The sequence below is a fragment of the Octopus bimaculoides genome, chromosome 21 (genome assembly GCF_001194135.2).
Source record: "Octopus bimaculoides isolate UCB-OBI-ISO-001 chromosome 21, ASM119413v2, whole genome shotgun sequence".
Classification (NCBI taxonomy): domain Eukaryota; kingdom Metazoa; phylum Mollusca; class Cephalopoda; order Octopoda; family Octopodidae; genus Octopus; species Octopus bimaculoides.
Genome location: NC_069001.1, coordinates 25794785 through 25804784, shown reverse-complemented (window position 1 = coordinate 25804784; position 10000 = coordinate 25794785). Strand labels below are relative to the sequence as shown.

The 10000-nt window shown below is 33.9% G+C and overlaps 1 long non-coding RNA gene across 2 annotated transcripts in view; it reads right to left on the bottom strand.

The window, feature by feature from the left end:
- LOC128250446 (uncharacterized) overlaps positions 1–10000 on the bottom strand; it is a 613350-nt gene that overhangs the window by 391476 nt on the left and 211874 nt on the right. For both annotated transcript variants that reach the window (XR_008266462.1, XR_008266463.1), the window contains exon 2: positions 6515–6656. This is a non-coding gene — a long non-coding RNA (uncharacterized LOC128250446). The remainder of the gene's footprint in view (positions 1–6514; positions 6657–10000) is intronic.

The window sequence follows — 10000 nt, the reverse complement described above, 5'->3', positions numbered from 1 at the left end:
AAATTGTCCTATCTTTTTTAAATAATCGATTAGCAAGACAAACTAAAAATAGATATATAGAGAAACACAAATCTCAAAAGATTTCCATCGTGTTTAAAAAAATATGTCGAGAAATTCTATTCAATAATTTTGTCTGGTAAAGTTTAGCAGGAGCAAAAAATATGAAAAACGATAGAAATAGCAAGCTCCACTTAGCACTGACCTCTTCTGCTGTCAGACACTCTCCTGTTGATAAAGCACGTGATTCCACTCCTTAATTACCAAAGCTACTCCCATAGCAAAGAAACTGTGTACCTGTTATAATCTTCTTCTTCATCATCGTCGCTGTTGTTATTCACAGCTAATATAAATTATTATTTTCATCAGCAAAAACATATCAGTGTTCTCCTTCTTTATCATCTCACTCCAAAAATATGCTTTTTTCAAATGAAGGCCCCTCATGCCATGTCGACATTCGTAGCTTACCTTTTAACCATTCCAACGCCAGGTAATAACTCAGGGACATCAAAACACGAAACGTTGTGCTTCTTGCTAGCCTAACGAGTAGCACTTTCCACTGAGAGAACATGCCTACAAGATGAATGTCTTTTCATCTATATTCCAGGTAGCAAACACAATTATAACACATACCAATAATCATACCATTCACAGAGACGGGACTGGGCCCTATTTTCTTCCCAGCCAATACAATTATGCATTAGCTGATATCTATTCTGATAACCCAAGTCCCATTCGCTACAGTATCACCATTCATCGTTACAATACTGGTTCGTTTCCTGCACACACATTACGAAACGAGAACATTGAAAGAAAAAAAACATCTTTAGAACGCAAACAAGACCACAAATTCAAGATGACTGTTCTCCAACCACGAGAAATATTTATTTTTTGTTTTTGTTTTAGAAACAGTGATTCAAGGTAGCCATCCCATTAAAATTCATGAACCCCTACCGATATCACACTACACTATATACACTAATGATACCAATACACAGCAAAAGGGACAATAAACCGTCTGAGTGAGGTAGCTACCTCAGCAAAGACATGCCTGGTAAATGCTGAAGGTCTCATTACGGGCGTCAATTCACAACAAAAGAGAATTCCAAATATTTCGTGCTGGAGAGCTTAACAATTAAAGGCTTTCTTCACCGTGCCTAATATGTATTTACCTCAACCACTTTCAAAACGACGATGAGATGAAACTTCAATAATTTACCATTGTTTGCTGACAATATGCAATCGGAAGACAGTATGAATTGCAATTTTTCCTCCATGATTACAAAGTAGCATGCATAGGGGAGAAATTAGCAATGGTTCCTTGGAAGCAGTGTCCATATACAACAAGCCTAACGACTTAGCTATATTTGGGCTCTACAGACCACCTCAAACATTATTATGTTTCTTGTATGTGTCCAAATTAAAAACAGTTCATCCAGCATTGCAATTATTACAATATGTTAATGGCGGGTGAATTCAACATTCCTTTCTACCATTCATTTGAAAAATGCTATGTATATCATTTTAATTCACAGGTTTGATTATTCTACAATGATGTTAAAGGTAACGTGAAGATTCTGCACACATTCTCTCTTCAGTGATCCCACTGTTCAGAAAAAAAATTGTGAACTCACATTCCTCCTTACCTAATATTTTTGCGCAGATGATATAAGTTCGACAATAAAATTAAACTCATTTCAGCGGTGGGCCCTTGCACAGTCCTCACTATTATCACGAAAGAGAGTAGACATCAACTTGTGTCTCCTCTTGTTTAAAACGCCAGGAAATCGCTGGACTCAGGTTTGTGGGTCAAATATTTTCGAGTAGATTCTGCTATTTCAGTTTTTATAAAGGGAAATAAGTCTTTCGCGGTGAATAATCGTGAGACCGCAATAATCTTCCAAATTAATGAATTTTCTATGTAATACAAAAATAAATACAAACCCCACCCATATCTTGTGATTTGATTGAAACAAAAAATGTTAAAGGGTGAAAGCTTTGAGCACACCAATAGTGGAAATGCAAATATATTTAAACCACCATATTCCCCTTATTCCAGGCTTTGGGCATCAATCAATGGTGAACACATAAAAAAGTAAAGTCAGAAGGCCCATCAGATTAAGTTCGTGCATTGCCATTGATTTGAAGTCTAGAGATCCTGATGCACTCAGCCGTCTCCCTAAGTGTGATAGGTCTCTATTTTAATATTGCTGCGCATTATAGTCTCTGTACATGACACAACACATTTTATGAATAAAAAACAAACCCCGCAATCAAACACACATGTCAAAATAGCATAAATACATGACAGTCCTCTAATACTGGAATCGTCAAAAATCGTCTGAAACTCTCCAATGTGTCGCGAGCGTTACACCATTTAAACATTGTGACAAATAGTTCATGGACATTATTCAATCAATGTCGTTTATAAATCGAAGAAGCCACCTAAATCCAAACCCCTAGGTAGGTTTCCTATACGTCCTCTACAAAATTCTATTTCACATCGAATAACAATATTCTGACAGAAGGTTTTACCTCAACAATCTCAGTTGTATTCAACTTCAGTTACGGACATTCAAAGGGTACCTAAAAATGTTTTGCGAATAACAGACATACGGCAAAAGCACCATCGTCTGCATAATTTGGCCTCAAGTATCAAAATTAGTTTAAACAATTAATGAATGTAAACAATACGGAGTAGAATGTTAAGACTATATTATACAAGGGAAAATATCAAAAAATTTACGAGACAAGACATTGTGTATGTCATTAATTTCTCTGGTGATACTATCAGCCAAAAGCTTTTCAATCCAACCGTCTTAAATAAGTAAATGAGATTTTAGAACATCTAGTCATAGTCCCCTCGAAAACATATGTATGAGCACAGCGGAAACGCATTAAATATCAAGTTTTTGGCGGTTTAGGGGTTTCTGGAATGGTGCTGAGCTGCTGCTAAACAACAGGAACACCACCATCATCACACTCACCACCACCACCACCACCATCACAAACACTACCACCACAACCAGCACCACCACCACGGCATGTTTTCTTATTTCATGTTGTGTACTGTTGGTGACGGCCTGTACCAATATATGCATCTATCTATCTATACATACATACATACATACATACATATATATGTGTGTGTGTGTGTGTGTGTGTGTGTGTGTGTGTGTGTGTGTGTGTATATATATATATATATATATACAAGAGAGAAATATTTCTTTTTCCTATTTTCTTGGCGAGATATAAATCTCATCTTATATTAGCAAATCTAATAATTGATAGATTATTTCGGCACTGAAATGTGAAACCAATAATTCATTTCCTGAATAGTTAAGTAATTATTTCTAATATCGGAGGTTAGTATCCTTCAATTTCTTCTTTGATTCTAGTGATTTCTACCAACCTCAGTCATCACCGAGTTTTCCATTTTTGGATGCTCTGTGTTGGAGACATTAAGTGCATTATTTGATGTTACGGTTGTTTATTCTTAGGTCATCCATGATCAGGTAGATTTATCATCAAATACATTACAGCCGTGACCATCCCGTTTACTTTTTGCGTATGGAATTCACAATCATATTTACCTCACGTCTTCTGTTCTAAAAGTATTTCATTCTTCATCTATCTTTTATTTGTTTCGGTAATTAGACACAGGCCATGCTGGGGCACCGCATTGAAACATTTTTAGTAGACGACCCCAATCCTTATATTTTTGATAATCCTGGTACTTATTATATTGGTTCCAATTGCGAACCGTTAGTTTCGGGGACGGAAACGGACCAACACCGGTGTTCAAGTGGTGATGGAAACAATAGTACGCACAAATACACACGTGTATACGAATATATAGGGCTTCTTTCAGTTGCCCATTACCATATCCTCGCAAAGGGTTTTCGTCAGCCCGAGTTTATAGTAAAAGACACTTGACCAAAGTGTCACGCAGTGGGACTGAACCCCAAATCATGAGGTTGGGAAGCAAGTTTGCTACCACACCAGGACACCTGCACTTAAGCCTCACAACCATTCCTAGAGAACTTTGGCTACTATTTGTACATGAGAGAAACTCAGTATTTTTAGCCCAGCACAAGTCTCATTGAATAGTAAGTTTACAAACGCCTCTTGTTATATTATGCAATTGAACCTTGCCAAAATATGAGATAAAAACAATTTAACAAGTAAGTTTGCGTAGTCCTTTATTAAATATATTTTTGGAAAATAACCCATAGCTTGTATCTCTTTCTAAATATTTGTATGGACTAGTGCACACTATATTAAGTTTTTGATGAAATTCATACCAGGGTGAAGAAGTATATAAAGAAATTATGCAGATCCTTAAATCCTCATTGAGCTGGAGAACTCAGCATCATGTTCATATTTTAATCTTGGCTTGTTCAACGCGTTTGATTTTTGTATTATTCCTTGTTAAAATATTTTATTTCAAATACTTCCCGAAACAGCCGAAAGCCACCTCTTGCTATATGCCGTCCACTATGACAGTGCGATATGTAACACCGTTATCGCTGGCGCAACTATCATGTACAGTCTCCCTCGTCGCTTTGTCAATTATGAAGGGGCAATGCATGGCTGCACTGTTAATACTACCAATACTGCTATCTTTAGCAATACGTATAATCTTTTTACCTTAAGCTTTAAACGAGATCTTGTACACGTTCAGCCAAATGTTCAATTTATTATCTTTCTTTTGCTCGACGACAGCCCGCGTTTTATATATTTTTTTGGATTTTTTCAGGTGGTATTAGCGTTTTTTTGGCGCCTATTTCTAGCGCTTGGTGAGTCTTATGGCCAATCCCTTGTTATAATTATGTATATAATTATTATAATATTTGTAAAATCCATCTCTAAGGTTTTTTTTTTCCCGCCTTGACCCATTGGTAAAACCATTAATTGTTTTTACCCTTTGTTATAGTTCACATTTGAAAATGTTACTCCTTGATCAAAGCTGCATTCACTGCAGAGTTATTTTGATATATTACACGTGTCTGAAAAGAAAGTCGACCCCCAGTGCGTAACTGGTACTTAATTAATCGACCCCGAAGGGATGAAATGCAAAGTAGACTTCGGTGGAATTTGTACTCAGAACGTATTTCGACTGGAGTGCTAACGTTTCTCCCACCTCGCCGCCATGATGGGAATTCTACTTTATTGTATATTTATAGGCGTGTGTATATATACATTGCTGAAGTCGCATGTGTTGATACTCGTTATGCGTAGATACTCGTTAATTTATGCTACGGAGTAACGTTGCTGAAGATAGCACTAGGTACACTTTTTTTTAACTTAAGCTTGAACGGGATCTTGTACATGATTAACCCAAAGTTTAATTCATGATCTTTCTTTTGCTCGACTACAGACCGTGCTTTATCTATCTTTTGGAGATTTTAAGATGGTATTCGCGTCTTTTGGCGTCGATTTCTAGCACGTGGAGAGGTTTATAGCATACCCATTGTTATAATTTTGTGTATAGTTATTATTATAATATATATATATAGTTCAAATTCACAGAATGCAAAACGCAAAAACAGGTGTAGGAACAACAAGCAGTTGTATTAGTATTACGCACAGAAAGAATGGAAAAGCCTTTAACGTCCCGAGCCTAGGCTCTTCGTCAGAAAGGATTAGGAGGTAAAAAAGGAAGAGCGAATGAGAAAATAAACGGTGAGAAAAAAAGAAAGTGTAGGGAGTAATGGTTCACAACAAAACACACACACACACACACAGAAGGCGAAACAAATGAGATTCTAAAATCCTGGAAGATATCAAATAAGCACTCAGTATAAAGAAATAAGTTTAAATGTTCAAAAAGTAGATTCCAGTAAATGTATGTAGAATAGAAATCTTGGGTAAATTTTCATGTACGACAGGTAAATCGAATAATCCTGATACAGAATTTTAAGAACTACAGAGTATATACAAGAATCAACAATGTACGATGAAACTATGTATGTGTGTGTGTGTGTGTGTGTGTGTGTGTGTGTGTGTTTGTGTGTATGAATATATATATATATATATATATATATATATATATATATATATGTTAATGCAATTGAAACAATATTTGGATTTCTAATGTATAATTTACAATCAAGATACGATTTTCTTCGTACATTTCGATTGTTTTATAAATATATAATACACAGATATTTATACAGATATATATATATACACTAATATACATACAGACTCTCACACACACACAAACACCCATATACAACACGCATATGCTCACACACACGAGAGTTTCATATGTATATATGTATATGTGTGGGTTTATGTATGTGTCTTCTATCGAAAAGTATACAAACAATAATTGATAATGTAATGATTTTGAAAGATTTCTTTTGAGGGGTTTGTCATGTTTAGTCCATTTTAAATATATAATGGGCGACACTATCGTTCATAAATTCATAAATTAAACAACATCATAATAGCATCACACAAAATATAAACAATTTGAAATTGAACGGAAAAGGTTTAGAGATCAACTTACAGTTAGAAGAAATCCACTTGGTTTTCATATTTACGAAACATTAGAAGAGGCACTTATAAATCCCTATGCCGTACAAACTCTTTGAAATTCACAACACGACTGGTGAGATGGATGAATAGTTATTGTTGTAACTCTTCAAATTCTAGAAATTAAAATAAAACAAAATAAAATAAGATAAATGTTTTCTAGTCGAAAAAGTGAAATTTCAATCAAAAAGATCTGGAAGGAAATTAATTGAAGGTATTTTCACGTGTAACGAGGTATAAAATGTTTTTAGCTGATTTAAACAGAGGTAACTTTATAACACCTGCGGGCATATTGTTAACTCCAGATGAGGAAGTAATCAGTTTTCTTGTAAAAGAACAAGAAATGCTTGGCCTTATTAGTAAAAGAGCTCATCATCATAGCAAGTAATGCTGCACCAACGAAAAAGATAAGAAAATTATGAAATATTTCGTATGGAGATTCCACTGCAGAACTCCTGGAAGACTCCCATTTAGGCTAATTTAGTGAGAGAAATACCTTTAATGTTCTTTCTTTGTCTTTCAACCATCGACATTCTGTGAAATAGAGTTCATAAGTAACAGCTTTCAATTTACTTTCTTTTACGGCTACGCTATTCTAACAAAGTTTACACTCTGTTAATCCTCTCTTCCACACCAATTACACTCCATCACCTTGATTATTTGCTTTGAGATTTCCATCACTTGTCATTTTCTTACAAAGCTTTTCAACGTGCAAATAATTGATAATAATCTCATTGTAATCTGAATGTCCAATATTATCTGTCTCTTATATTCTTTTGCCATATAGCAGTATTTGTAATGTTTCAGATGACTCTAGGCTAAACGATCGCTCCATGTTTGCAGAATTCTCGAGACAGTGATGATAAACTGTGCGGTGAAAAGATGAACGGTGAAAACAATCAGGTTGTAATTTACTTTTTCATTAGTCACTTTTTTCTTTCGGTATCACTGCCTTTAGGAAATACAACCGAATAACATGCAGGTATATACTCATAATTTGTCAATGTCAGTGACGTTTATATTAGTGTGTTGGCGATAACAGTCTCACTTTTTAAGAGATAATGTTTAGCATTGCGTTGCGCTAGTTTTGCTGAGAGCACAACGTGAATGTCTTAGACTTTGGAAAGATCGCAGTATAGAAAGAATGCCAACAAAGAAATATATTTTCTTTTTCTCATATTTCTGATTAATGGATGTCTCATTTCGATTAAAGTCGATGGAGGCAATGATCTGTTGGAATCACAAGCTTGAAGCTTGTAAGCAGATGTGAGCTTGGAAATAATAGAAGCACTGCGTCCTGAGTTTGCATGAAGTTTGTAAGGAGCAGTGTAGCGCAAGAGAGAAATAACGAAAAGCAGACTGGGGTATCATTGGAATGGCACAAGCAACACGACTTAATAAAAAGAAATGAACAGCAACTGTCAGTGATTATTAATGGTTGACGCTTACTATGAGACTGGAATCGTTGCAATCTGTATTCTTTAGACGTATCTATGAGTAGTAACGTTACGAAACCAGAACTGTGTGTAAAACCTTGATTTGTCTCATATTTATACAAATTCAATAAGTGATCATCCTCAAAATATAATCAGGCTCTCAGAAAGAAATTGGCTTTAAATGCCGTATTCGTAATATTCCATATACAAGGCCGTAACGAGGTATTGTGTTATTGTGAAGATTAACATCTGCATTGAGTTTGAAAGATTCGGAAGAAGTGTTGTTCCTTTATAAAGAGAAAGTAGCAAATGACTGTTAGATTGATACATGCTACATTTTTATTATAGTGTTGTTGAATAAAACTTCATTATTACTTTCTCATTGCAAGAATCTTTTCAAGACGTATTCATGTTAGTAGTGCATGTCTGCATTCGTCATCTCCATATCTTTTTTTTTTACTATAATTTTGTGCAGATTAGAATCCGCATATTTCCACAAAAGTTACTTCTCTAACAGAGAAAACGAAAAAAAGATATTGAATATATTTCCTAAAAGCTAAACACATTCGCTCCTAGAGAATGCCCTGGAAACAATGATAATCGACCTTCAGACAAACAAGCTTACGAACATTCTTTCTGGAATTGTTAATGGAGGATATGTTTGCAGAAGAACAATGAAAAATAAAACAGTAACAGAAACAATCTTATTCAGAATAGAATATAATTTGCTCTTCTTTATGTATTCTTAATGTTGTTTTAGAAGTTGATTTTTTTTTTTTAATCTTTCCTTTCTTTCAGATAGAAAAATCAATGACATTTAAATTGGTCATTGAAAATTGAATAATTTTCTTTCTGTATGAAATCCTCTATGCACATATGTGAATGTGTGTTTGTAAACAGGCTTCTGTGTATATTTATGTGTGTGAGAATATTTTCTTTTGCTTTTGTTCTAGTAGAATCTTTTGACCTAATATGCGCTGCTCACCAACATTTACACACACTACTAAAGAAACATAAAATCACTTGTAGAGTCGCTTGTTTGAATACATTTAAATGTACATAAACGTGTGTATGTGTGTTTATATGTGTGCATCAATATATGTGTGCATCAATATATAGGCAACTATATATGCGCGTGTGTGTATATATTTATATATATACATATATTCATGTACATGTGTGCTTATATAAAACAACGTAGTATGTAGTCAAATGTATATATGGACATACATATGTATATATATGCACATTAATATGTGCATACACACACTATACACACTACACAAACATAGGTACAGATATAAGCACTTACGTAAACACATAGATGTACATATATACATATAGATTGTTCGAATATATATATATGTATATAGATATATGTATATATACACATATATTAATATATATAAATATACACATATATATACATATATACAAACACACACGCATATATATATATACACACATACATATATATATATATTTACAAACTCACACACACACATATATATATATATATATATATATCTATATATACACACGTTGTTATATGTGTTTGTATAGTTATGCATTGTTCTATAAGTATGTCTAGGAGATATACACACCTAAAGACGCATGCACACGCGCATAAATACATTTATAATACATACCTATTCGTAAATCTAATTATTTTCCTAGAGACGCAGAGATGCGTATATACATTTCTGCATCTGAATTTATACAATTTTGATTTGAAAGGGCATATATTAGTCGTGAAATCTGCAAGATTTATATGTACAGATGAATGTATGATTCTTGCTATGTATTTGCAATATCCACCGTATACACACACATATATGTACACATATATACACACATTTATGCACATATGCATATAAATACATTTATCTATATACATATATACATACATATAGGCATATAAATATATATATATATATGAATACACACATATATATATATGCATATAAATACATTTATCTATATACATATATACATACATATAGGCATATAAATATATATATATG